The sequence below is a fragment of the Oreochromis niloticus genome, linkage group LG22 (assembly GCF_001858045.2).
Source record: "Oreochromis niloticus isolate F11D_XX linkage group LG22, O_niloticus_UMD_NMBU, whole genome shotgun sequence".
Taxonomy (NCBI): domain Eukaryota; kingdom Metazoa; phylum Chordata; class Actinopteri; order Cichliformes; family Cichlidae; genus Oreochromis; species Oreochromis niloticus.
In genome coordinates, this window is record NC_031985.2 from 5,959,466 (window position 1) to 5,973,139 (window position 13,674).

General features: G+C 38.7%; 1 protein-coding gene across 1 annotated transcript in view; it reads right to left on the minus strand.

The window, feature by feature from the left end:
- grin2da (glutamate receptor, ionotropic, N-methyl D-aspartate 2D, a) overlaps positions 1-13,674 on the minus strand; it is a 238,477-nt gene that overhangs the window by 78,676 nt on the left and 146,127 nt on the right.

The following is a 13,674-nucleotide window of genomic DNA, read 5'->3' on the forward strand; positions in this document are numbered from 1 at the left end:
ATATTATATTTACATCAGTAATGTTGACTGTGATAAAATTAACATAATTTCCTGAAAAACAAAACAACTTGTGACCACGAGGTAGAGTCACGTGAAGAAAAAAAAGAATGACAGAGTGAAGCAGGAGCTTGACAGACTCTCAGCGGGAAACCAGGCTCTATGTATTATACCTACACAACAGCAGAGCTCAGATGGAGCCTGATGTAATCGATGAATTTATCACTGAGACATGTGACAGCTGTGCATCAAACAGTGGAGGAAGAAACCTTCTCAGTGGAATTAGTACCTGTTTTATGAGCATCCTAGCTGGGAGGCAAGAGAAAAATAAATATCATGGGGCTACAGCGGAAAAGAAGAAATTAAAGAACAGGAAGACGGGGGAGGAAAAAAAAGGAAGACGGGGGAAGAAATAGACCCATCAATGTTGAAAAAGAAATAATTCAGGGATTCAGTGGAGGATAACACTCGGCTCACCCTGGTTAATCCACCTTTTCATTTGTAGCAATAAAGTTTACCCAGGCCTACATCTATTCCAGCTCACAGAGGGGCAGAGAAAAGCTCGTCTGAAGAACGTGGAAATCCTGGGCTACACAGAAAGAAGCTCATCTTAGCGTAGATTTTCAGTAAGATGAATCGGATGTCAAGTATTTAGATCTGATTCAATACTGATGCTAGCTTTAGAAATACTGTGCCATTAACGTAGAAAGCATTTTGAGGTCAGAATCCAGTTTTTTTCCTTAACATTAACCAGAAGCTGAAATTTAACCAATCCATAACCATACAGTTATGACTATAAATTGTTGGACACAGTGTATATATTTCTTTATTTTTTGGCCTCTGTACACCATAAACCACTGCCACCATGATGATGTCCCCCAGCTCTTCGGCTTTAATTGAAGGTATTACCCCCTAAAATCCATTAACTATTTAACCTATTTTTAGAAGCTATAAAAAATATTTTTTAATATAGAGCCATACATGCCCATATATAGCATATCACTGCCTGCACTATGTTTGGCAGATAATGTGGGATCCTTCAGATCATGTTTCTCTCCTCCATACTTTTCTTGTCCAATAAATCTTGGTTTCATCTGTCCAAACATATTTTTTCAGAATTATGCAGGCTCTCTGTGGTTAAATCTATTCTCTTCTTCTTGCTCTAAAGTGGAACCAGTGGTTTGCACCTTGTGGTAAACCCTCTACTTCTATTCATAAAGGCTTCTCCTGATTTGACACTGACATGAATTTTGCCACCGGCTGCCCACATAATTGGTCAAAGGTACTGAATCTAATTATATGTCATCAACAATTAATGCGTATTCTTTTTTTACATTGTTTAAATTATTGTTATTATTTAAAGCATCTTCTTTTATAATAACTGTGTTAGTTGTCACAAAAAAGGGGGCAAGCAAGTCTATTGGTCTATGACAGATAAGTGAGTTAAAGGAAAATCATTACAGTATACCCTTCACTAAGGCCAGAGACTGACTGACCAGTCGCTTAATAAAATAAAACATTGTGTTGTTTAACATCAAGTAAAAAGAAAAAGAAAAAAAAAACTCAACTTATTCTAATCTCAGATCATGAAATAGACACAAGCTTTTGGCACCTGTGCCTCGATGCATCAGCCGTGACAAAAAGGGGTAATACTCCTGTTTAAAATAGAAAATGGTATTTATTCAGCACTTTTCTGCTCTTGCTGAGCACTCAAAGCACTTCTACACCAAAAGCCACATTCATCCACTTATGCACACATTCATACAGCACTTTAATCCATGCACTTTAAAAAAAATCTATTTCTGATGGATCCATCAGGGGCAGTGGAGATTCAGTATCCCACCCAAGGACTCCTCACCATGTGGACTCCACACTGATCCTCCAGATTAGTAGACAACCTAATCTACCACTAAAGTCAAACTTTCTGTGATGTGATAACAAAGTCACCATGAGAAGATAGAAGGGGCATCATGAAGTGCAAGTTTGTTGACTGGGAAACATTTGATTCTGTTTAATAGGCTTAGACAGAAATGTTTCATAACAATGAAAGGTTAATAAATAAATACATCCCATTGGATGTGAGGGTCCCCGTACATGGTGATGGTGATGGGGGTAACATCTGTTTCAACAGCTCCTTTTAGCAGAAAACTCTTTGTTGGTTTGTTTGTCTTAACTTTACAGGAATATTAATTCCATGCTGATTATGAATAATTAAAAAAAGACAGAAAACTTTAGATTCCATCCCGATTACCAAACATGAAACACAGTGTTTCATGTTATTGGTTTGTCAGTTTTACTCAGGCACTTGGTGATAAGCCTGTTACCTTTAGCTCACTGTTCCGTCATTGGCCACACTCACCTCGCTGTTGTGTTTTCTTCTAACCAATCACACTAAACTCCTTCACAGCTTGGCAACTACAAGTGGAGCTGTCAGGGCAGCAGTTATTTCAAATTACACAACAGAAACAATAAGCAAGTAACAGATTCACAGAGTGCTTGTGATGAACACAATGAATCAATATTTTCATTTCAGATTCAGAAACTCACATCTAGTATGCTGGAAAAACAGGTGGAAAAATTTGCAAAAAAGGAGGCAAAAAATGGTTACATTTTGACAAAAAAGTTATCAAGGAATTGGAGAACCCATCAAACATTAAAAAGCAATATATATGTATATAAAACAAAGAATTCTAATATCTTATCACATATTTTTTCTCAATCCCAGTATCTATGAACATTTATCTTAAGATGAGGACAAAATTATCAAAAAGTACTTTTGATTTTTATACATCATTTTTCATTCAGTCCATTACAAGTGACAAGAACATCAAATTCCCCAGTGTAATCAGAGAAATATCTCAGACGGGAGGTGTGCAGTACATTAGAGAGAGACTGTTCAAATGATCCATTTGGGCAGAGACATGACAAAGACTGCCTGTCTCTCTGTTTGATATGGAGGATGTCCTAATGGTTTATAGTCCTGCCCTAATAAGCACCAAAGCTGGTTGGTGTGATTTTTCCATCAGTGAAAACATTCACCCTTTTTGCAGGCTGTTGCAGAAAAGATTTCTTTGTAACCATGACAACTTATTCAAAAGTAAAAAAGAGATGCGCAGAGAGCAAGATGGAGAGTTAACGAGACAGATGAAAAAACAGCAATGGAGAGAGAGTTAGCTGAAATGATCAAGAACCATTTCATGCTCGGTGTAATGAAAGTCAGGGATTTGTCAGCATTTATTCACCATCTCTCTTCATCTTATATCCTCTTATCTGCAACTCTCATGTTGATGCTACATATTCCTGAATATATTTTCAGGAGGAAAGAAAAAATGAATAAATCATTACAGGAAGATAGCTTTGTGATCACCACCTTTTCAAAGAAAAGATCACTTCACGCACATATGTATAGATATTGTACTGAAAGCTTGCACAACTGTTACAGAACTATAAAAAAATAAGAGCCTGTTAGGATGTTTACATAGGAAAAACCTTGTTTACAGAGAGTTTATCTTGAATGCATTTGGCCATGAATATAATTATTCAGCATTTTTGAAAGAGAAATGCAGAAGAATCTTTAAATTTTAGTACTGAAACTTGAAACAACTTATAGTGCAAACACCAACTGGAAATGGATTTCTTCCATTCTAAATCTACCTTTATCCATGGCTTTTCAATATGCCGCCAAGTGCTGGCAGTCTGTTTCAGTGGGAAAGCCAGCGCTCGCTAAAAGAAAGAAAAATGAAACATATTTCAAGCAGATTTGAATCAAAGCAGATCCTCATGAAAAATGTAAGAACATTACTACTGAGTGCCAAACAGGTGCCTCCACATCTACATAAGAATTCCCTACAAAGGTGAGATCTGCAACTTCTCACTTGTTCAATTGCAGTCATGCAATAAAACCATTAATATACAAGATGCCTCTGTGGAAGCTCTGCGTTTAGAGTTATGCCCACCCAGGATTATAGTGACAGTTTTTAAAAAGCAAAATAACAAGAATGCCCAAAGGAAGAAGGTAAAAAGCTCCACTGGACACTCGCCTCACCTCACAGTGCTTCACTTGTTCCACATTTTGTCATATTACAGCTTTATTCCAAAATGGATTAATTTTTAATTCAAAATTCTAACAGATAACAAAGTGAATATTATTTAGTTATTTTTAATAAGAAAGCAAAAAAGAATTTCATAGTTTTTTTTCACTTCATTATCATGAGGTATGTAGAATTTTGAGATCAAAAATGAATTTAATAAGTTTTGGAATAAGGTTGTAACATGACGAAATGTGGAAGAATTAAGCACTGTGAATACTTTCCGGATACACTATTACTGGGAAAGTCACAGTTTACAAGGGGATAGCTGATAATGTTATGGTCATGAACCTGAGGGTAGACAGACTTCAGACAGGTCACAGAGTCAAGCTCAGCTTTAATCCTAGAAAATCAGATGATGCCAAAATCAGCTTATTGGTCAGCAGATACTCTCAATCCAGTTGGAAAGTTTTCCAGTTTTCATAGAGGATAATTAAGCTGATGTAGCCTGCTAACACTGCCTGTGCATCTGGAAGCAGCAACTCTTGCTCTTGCTCATCTGGCTCTTGGGGAAGTGTGGTCGGAAAAAAGCAGAAAATGTTGTCGGTGAAAATGAAAGTCTTTGACTACAGTGGTACATTTTTTTGTTTTGTGAAAAGAGCGAAGAAACAATTCGACAATATTTTTTTTTTTATTCGTCATGAATAAAGTATCATTTCAATGAAGCTTTAAAATGGATGTTGAGAAAGGAGTGGGTTCAAAAAACAGTTGCATCATTCTTTGTTACTGAAATGAAAAAAAAAAAACTACAGAAACTGACCAAACTAAAAATAGATCAATCAATCAAAAAGACATGCATTGATTGACCAGCCAACTACAGGGCACACAACAGCAACACACTAACATGTCTTTAGCTTCTCACTGTGAGTAAAGACACAAAGTTTGCCAAAGTAAACTGCAGGAGTCCACCGTGAAAACATTTCTAACCACAAATCTAATCAGACACTAATTACCGTCACCGTCAGTGAACTCAGAGCCAACCAAAAGCCAGCAGCCTCAGTATGAGCAGTGAACAGATCAAAACAGTTACGAGGTAAGTTATGGAGATGAGTGAAAAATAGATAAGAGTGAATTTCATGTTATCTGGTGAAGTTATATGAATACTGGAAAATGATGTAAGTACTCAACATTTAAATAAATAAATAAATAAATAAATAAAGTTTTAGGCTTTAATAAAGTATCTGTTTGTCTCTACTGAATCCCTACATTATGTCTTCCACCTTGAGCCTCACCAGCACGATGCCCGGGAATGAAGGGATGAACAAGACACGACTGATTTTTTTGTTTGTTTGTTTAATATTAAACATGTTAATGTGAACCTGGTTCCTGCTTCCTTTCACTTACAGTACTGTTACATTTACCATGCAGTACACAAAAAATGGCTCAAAGTGAGAAGGACCAACGTCTTTCACACTCATCACTTGTGCGTCTCTTTCTCTTTGTCTCTGCATTTCACCAAATACTGTCTAATAAAAATGGGCTAAATTCCAGCCCTTCACAGCATTAACACTGCATTTAAATAAAATGATGGTTGTCTGAACTTGTGCTTTAGTTGTGAAAGAGCCTTGTATGAACGTAAACCACATCCTCTTGGTAGTCAGGTGTGCCTTTGTTGGACTACTTGGCTGTGTGACAGACTTTCTACATGATCAAGCTTTTCCTCAGCTACAGCGATGGGATTGTGCTATATTATTTTAGCTTTCTTTGGATGGACTTTGGTGCTAATTAGGTGTTGCCCTTACACTGAACAGCATTTTGTAGTGCTAGAAGCATTAATGGTTGTTCAAGGGAATCAAGCAAATTAACTTGCCCTACCTCCCATTGCTGACACAGAGGATACCGCCAATTAAATCTCAATGCAACTTTTTTCTCCATTATTTTAAATCCTTAAATTATTGCAAAACTGCTAAGTTAGGACTGATGTTGTAAGGTGCTGCTTTCAATATGTAAATCTAAGTGTACAGGTGCCTCTCTGTGATTGGTGGACCCAGAAGATGGAGGAATACAGACTGGTTACCTAAATAATAGTGCTGTCAGGGTTAATCTCGTTAAAATGACATTAACACCATAACTGCATTAACGTGGCAAATCTCCATTAGCGAGTTAGCGCGGATCGCCTGTGTGTGGGGCTGCACGGCGTCAACGCATTAGCATGGTTAGCTTGTTAAAGCATTAGCGGCGTGCAGCCTCACGCACCCCATAATGGGGATATGGCGTTAACGTCATTTTAACGAGATTAACATTGACAGCACTAGTAAATATAGATGACATATATGATGACGCTACTGCGGACTACGCAGGGCCAGGAGTGACAAAATTAATTAATTAAATACATCAATAAATAAATAATACATGTTTCATTAATTAATTAATTGGAATAAATTAATTAAATAAATATTTCAATAATTAAATGCCCATTCATTTAACACTTAATAAATTATTTATTTCAAATTGTATTTAATTAATGACACATTTAATTAATTATTTAATGGCGTATTTAAATAATTCATTTTGTCACTCCTGGCCCTCCATAGATCCGGCCAGTCATTCATCTTCTGCTCATCCCAACCAGCCACACCTTTACCTGTGAAGCATATTCTAAAAACCTTTCATGTTGTTTGCTACGTCGAGGAGTTTGTAGGGTGGACTGCCTTTTATTTTGATCCTAGTTTTCTCCTGTTGGTCTTTGTTAGTGAGGTATCTTATTATTACCTGGTTTATTCATTTTAGATATGTTTGGTAAATAATTCACTTTTGTTTGTTGTTTTGGCATAAAGTCCACTGTGAACTTGCATTCAGCACCTTCTCAGTGTTAAAAGCCAAATTAAAATAACATATTGTAAATAAATCATTGTAAAATTGTACCAACTGTGTTTCGTGGCTGCTCGTGGTCTGAGGATGGATCACCTTCATGTTGTAGTCTGGCCACCCCTAGACATGCCATAACACTTAGTAAAATAAATAAAGAGAAGATGTAATAAATAAAGAAATGCTAGCCCTCTGCAGCAAATATTCAATGAAATTTTTATCAGTATCTCCCCCCTTTCTCTTCCTTCCTGTTCTCTTTTGGACTCTCTCACTCATTCACTCCTTCTCATATCGACTGATATGATTCATAGTTCATTACTTTTCATGACAGAGCCACTATGGGCCAGAGTCCTGTCCTCTGGTTTTGAACGCACCAGCAGAGCTGTCTCTGCTCTTACAGTGGGGAGAATACTGCTTGTATTTTATGCTATTGTGCGCACACACACACACACACACACACACAACCACACAGTGTATGAGAGAGAGAAATGAGCTCGGGTTGAATCACACAACACAAATGAAAGGCTTGTGACCATGAACACCAAAGGGAGGGGCAGCCTGACAGCTGAAAAGGCTATCGTGACTCCTGTGTGATTCACAGATTCTGCAGTGAAGGAGACTACAGGAGCGCAGAATGTGGTGTGTGAACTAAATGGGTTACGTGTATCTGTAATATTCTTAAATCATCACAGAATATTCTGTGAGACATCTAGAGATGTCATCATGAAGACGCTCTGAACAGTCATTCTCTCAAAGCCTGAATTGCTGGATTTTAAACAGCAAGTCAATGAGGAGACATGAGTAGAATGGTTTAAAGGAGACTGTCCTCCACCAGAAAATGGCCACATACGCATCTTCAACAGAGATGCAGCAAATTTTTTGGCCAATTCTGTGTGACCTGCCATTTATGATTTTTGTCTATTCCAATTTTATTTTTAAGAACTAAGTATATGCATACACAAACCAACTTTTCTTCTTTGCACAATTTTATTTTCATAATAAGATAAATTGGTAAACTTGACAATTCCTTCCAAACTGTTACAGGATCATCTCTCATCTAAGTTAAAATAAAGTGTCCTGCTATGGTAAAGAGGTCCAACTAATGAGCTGAAAATAAGCTGCTGAACACCCACCTTTATTTCACAATTTCATGCTGATCCCCCACGTGCATGCTAACAAAACGTTAGTGTGTGGCTGTAAGTGTGCATGCAGCTATTTGACTGTATAGCTCTGTGTGAGACATGTGCATGAAACGAACTAGCTCATAATTGGATGTACGTCTCTACTCAGGGCAGAGATTGCTGGAAATCTGGAGATTCCAGTCAGTCTGTCAGTGCATGTCTATTGCTGAAGTGGCATTTAGTAGAGCCTTCAACTTTCAGCAGAGCTCTACACTCTGGTAATGAAGTGATGTTGTCTAATATGTTGTCTTACAGCCACAATTTGGTTGTAGAAACTACTGCAAGTATGTCAACCATCTGACTCAGGCACCTCCAGCTTCCAGTTCAATTCAGTTCAAGTTTACTTATATAGAAATCGCAACAACAGTCACCTCAAGGCATTTTATTTTGTTGGGTAGACCCTAAAATAATACATGCAGAGAAAAACCCAACAATCATATGACCCCCTATGAGCAAGCACTTTGGCGACAGTGGGAAGGAAAAACTCCCTTTTAACAGGAAGAAACCTCCAGCAGAACCAGGCTCAGGGAGGGGCGGGGCCATCTGCTGGGACAGGTTGGGGTGAGAGAAGGAAGACAGGATAAAGACATGCTGTGGAAGAGAGACAGAGATTAACAACCTTTGCTAAAATTCAAAAATATTTAGTGCAAAATGTCTGAACCATGGATAAAATTGATAAAATTATTTTTTTTTTTTAATTAAAAAAAGTTTTGCAGACTTGAACGAGCCTTTGCAGAAAAAAAAACTATGTGAAAATTTGAGTTGTGTATATTTGTCACTACACAAATGATGAACAGATGGATCTTGAGCCCCTGAGAGCTGGATAATGAAAGTGTGAACAAAAAAAAAACATCATAAGAAATAATCAATATGTTCCACGGTGCACAGCTCACCACTCGAGCCGTCACTGGAGAGGAAGAGCAGCACTAAGCAACAGTCAAAAAAAGAATGAGAGAAAATGTAAGCAGGAAAATAAATAAATAATAATAACAAATAAAAACCTAGATGTTGTCTGAAAGGACTATGCCCTTGGTCTGTGGTCCATAGCAGAATAATTATTTTGTGCTTTTGAAATGCGAGTTAAAAAAAAAAACAAATCCTGCTGACAAATAAGAAATTATTCATGCAGCCGGGCGTTTGATTCATCTGTGCACCAAATGCAAAAGTATTTGGCTTTTTCAACAAGGATGAAAATGGGCAATATATCACTGCAACACTCACTTCAGCATGTTATTCCATTCCATTTCTGACCTGAAATTCAAATCATCCTTTCTGTTGCATACTGCTTCCTCCTCTCTTTGTCTTTCACCCCTCATTTCCCTTCTAAACTGTTTTTCTTTTCCTTTCCCTTCCTCCCACTTTAAATCTCATAATTCTCCAGTTGCTTGGTTCTATTCTCTACCCAAGTCTATCAATTTCTGTCTTTCATCTTTTAATCTTTTGTTCCATCACTGCCTTGTTCCAGTGGGCTTTCTCATGGTAAAGTAGGTTTTCATTTCAGGTGGTTTTAGTTTAACTATTACAAAGCTAAGACTGAACTGAGCCGGGCATATTTAACATAAAAATGATATGGTTGGTGTGGATTCTGGGTTAAACCATGTTTCCTTGGAAAAGTGTGCATTTTCTCTCATTTGGTTAGAAGTGTTACCAAAGCACAAAAAGTGCATACAATGGATGCCACAGATTTTATGTGTCCCTAACAAAACCTGCTGTTCTACCAGCCTGCTCTCATTTTAGGGTGTCAATTTACCATTATGTGTACATACTCTGACTTTATTACTTGACTCTTTTGCCTGGCTTAGCGCTTTCCTCCACAAAGACAGCATGTGAAAACTACACTAATAGACCTCCAAGGGGGTAAGAGTTGATATGAGCATCCACTAAAGCAGCACAAGTCCCCATTAAAGCATGTAGGATATGCAATAAACATGTTTCACGGAGGACATTCTGACTTGGCACACTAGAAAAAAGTGCCGTGAGGTTTATAGTGAACCATGACAGTGAACCAGCGTGCAGAAAAGCTGGGCATCCCTAAGTGAAATGCAGCTTTCATCTAACACACCTAATGCACCTGCGCTTTCTCTGGTGTGACAAGTCAAGATGTCTGCTGTGAAGAGGAAGCACAGGAAACCCATCCTAAATGTGCCTCCTCACCAGCTCCTCACCACATTTGTGGAGGTTGTTTGAGATATAAACATTGTACTGATCATATATTCTGTTTAAACCTGAATTATAGTAGTAGTGTTTTGGTAAACTGGCATTGTGATAACCCTCACGATTCCCCTGCATCAGCACGGCCTTGCCACATCATTGTGAAGGTCGAGGCTTACATATTACCACACTCAGTCATAAATATTATATATTAAAATGTCAAATTAAGGGTGGGGTAATAAGTCAAAATATGCAATCAATAAAACATTAAATAACAGGTTGTAACGGTGTAATAAAGTGTCTTTAAATTAGTTTGAATTTGCATAATTATGTAATAAAGTGCTTGAAATGGAGCAGCGTCTGGGAGGGAGAGTGGGTCAGAGTGAGCGAGTACCAGGAAATGTGAACAAAACAGAGAGGGTGAGAACGAAGACAGGAAGTAACTGTTCGGAGCAAAGAGAGAGGGAGAGAGTTAAGGAGAGATGGAGGAAACTGCGGGAAGGAGGACAGAAAAGGAGGAAGGGGAAGGACACAAGGAGCTAAGGGGCAAAGAGGAAACAGCTGAAGAGAGACAGACAGAGGAAACATGAAGTGATGGAGAGGCAGGGAGAAGCTGAAAGATAATTAAAGGGGAAGAGAAAGATGCTGAGGGGAGGAGGAAAGAACGAGGAGGGGAGGAAAAAGAGCACTGAGTGCAGAATAAGAGTAGCTATTTCAACATCAAACAGCATCGGGAGGAATTTAATGTTCCCTTTACAGCTCCATTTGCATGTTTATAAGCAGGAGTGGCAGCTCTTGTATTGGACACACACAAACAAAACAGAAGGGCACACATTCATATTAGCACTTCACTGCCATCATCACACTACCTTCATTAGCACTGATAGGACAGGTCGCAGCAAGGATAACGGGGGAGTGCAATCATGTGTGAGAGTGTGTGTGTGTGCGGGTCGCAGAGTTGACAGCTTTCACGGTGATGGCGGCGGAAGTCACAGGGCCAGAGGAGATCCGCTCCCCGTTACCGACAACTGGTAATTTAACATGCAGCAAATGCACCGAGTCAACTGCACATCAGCAGCATCTGCTCTGTGCTCTTCAGCTGAGGCGAGAAGGTGAGTCTAAGTGAGGCCTTCAATTCCTCACTGATTAAATTACATCTCAGGTAATGTGATTGTTAGCGGCTCCATGCCGAGATTCTTCTTGTCCTCCTTCGTTCTCAGGCGGGCCGTCGTTATACGCATACAGTGTGAGGTCATAAAAATGCTGCGATGTGTAAATGGCAGAAAAAGCCATTTCATAATGAGACATACGAGACACGGCTGTAAATACAGAAACAGGGAAACAGAACAGAGGAGCTTCTAATAAAAATATTTTAAAAAGAAGTACTGCGATTGCATTACCCTCTGAGTGAGCCCTGGGGCAAAGGCTGTTTGTTGGGCTTTTATTACTACCCCTAAATTAGGCTCAAGTATCTATAAAGAAAAGATTAGTGCTTAAGAAATCCTGTAAAATCAAATAGCCAAGGCTCCTTTTCCCCAGCAACTTATTCCGGCTCTTTCACCGGGGGGCTGGTCCGATGCCAGAACCACCTCAACTGGCTCCTTTTGATGTGTAGGAGTAACAGTTATCATCTGAGTCATGCCCGAAGTCCAGGTGACTGCTAGTATCTGCAATCTTATCCTTTCTGCCATCACAGTCCACGGCGATAGATGAAGGCAGGAATGCAGATTGACCAGCTCTTTCTTCACTACAGCTTCCACATCACTGCCGATGCAGCACCACTTTGTCAGGCAGTCCCCTTTTCCCGTGTGAACAACACGCAGAAATACTTGAACTCCTCGGCTTGGGGCGGAAACTCATTCTCCTCCTAGAGTGGGCACTCCACCGTTTTACAGCTGAGAACCAGAGCCTCACACTTCCCAACCCACACTCTGCTGCAAAGTAAATGTGAAGTGAAGCCAGAAGATAATACTTCCAGAAAATCTTGTGATAGTGAGTGCTTTATATAAAATATGTTTTTCTGTCATTTTATGGTTTTTAACTTATTACTTATGTATTCATCATCTCCACTGGTGTGCTGATGCATTCAAATGCACAAAACACTCATTTTGACTTTTCCTGTCTTTTCCATTTCTCCTGCTTCTTTTCATGTTTCCTCATATCCCAGGTTTCCTTCTTTCCGTCCTTTCTTCCTGCATGCCGTCATTATGCATTGTGTCCAAATCCCATTATCCAATGTACATGCAAAAGCGGCACATCAGATGTCTTTGTGGACGTGTTTCTCAGAGGAGACGAAATGGAGGGCAGAGATGGTCAGAGTAGAACACATAGATGAATGGAAGGAAAGCTGGACAAGAGGGGTGGGGGTGGTAATAAGTAAAAAGATGAAAAAAGAGATTAATAAAAATTAGAGACATGGCAAAAGTTAAAAGGAGTATAAGAAGAGAGAAAGGGGGAGATTTGTCTAAGAACTGGAGAGATGGAGATGGAGCAGAAGAAAACGTGATGGAGAAAGATGCAAACCAGTTGAATGAATGCTTCAAATCAACAAATTCCATCAATGAAATTAAATCTGAGGAGTTCATTTTCCACCCAAATAAAATATTAGAGAGATCAGAAAATTCTGTGAAATCACAAAAATGGAAACAAAAGTATAAAACAAAAAAAAATCCACCACTACATACCGTCAGCTACAAAAGGTTTTGGTTTTGACAATACTGGATTTCAAGAGATGAGACAGGCTCTGTTAAGAAACACTGAAATGAAACGGCTCATTGTCTAAAGGTTATTTGTAAACCAGCTAGCGTGAATTGTTATTGCAAATACAATCCATGCTTCACAAATGGTTTACAAAGAACTTCATAGCAGTAACAATCTGTGGACTGCTATTGCAAAGTTGCAACTGATGTCTATAAAACATAGTAAACTGTTAATAAACATTTAACAAAAAAACCAAATTTGAGCAGTAACAATGACTATGAGATGTCATCAGTTAATTGAGAAACATCAAATTATTAATTAAGACTGCTTATTATAAAGTGTTACCACAAAGGGGCACAATTGCATAGTTGAATCCAAAGATTGTTACAACACCTTACAGTAATGATAAAAATATAAAATGAACAAAATGCAAACATAAAACTCTACATCAACATAAATTAGCCAGCTGCTCTTGCCGGCAGGCTGAAATGCACTACTGCATGAGTAATTGACTGCAGGCAGTCCCTACTGCTACTTAACTTAGTTCCCCTGCTTGTGCCTTGAAACTTCTCAGCATAACGCTGCCTCCTATTGATCTCTTAGAGGCTGTCAGGGGTCGGGGTGAGACGATGTACCCGGGGTTTCTGACCCCCAGGCAAGATTTTCCTGATATGCAGTCTAACCCCATACCCTGAATATTACCCACAGCTAAGTAATTTCTCCAAATGTTTATTTTTTTTTTTTAATTG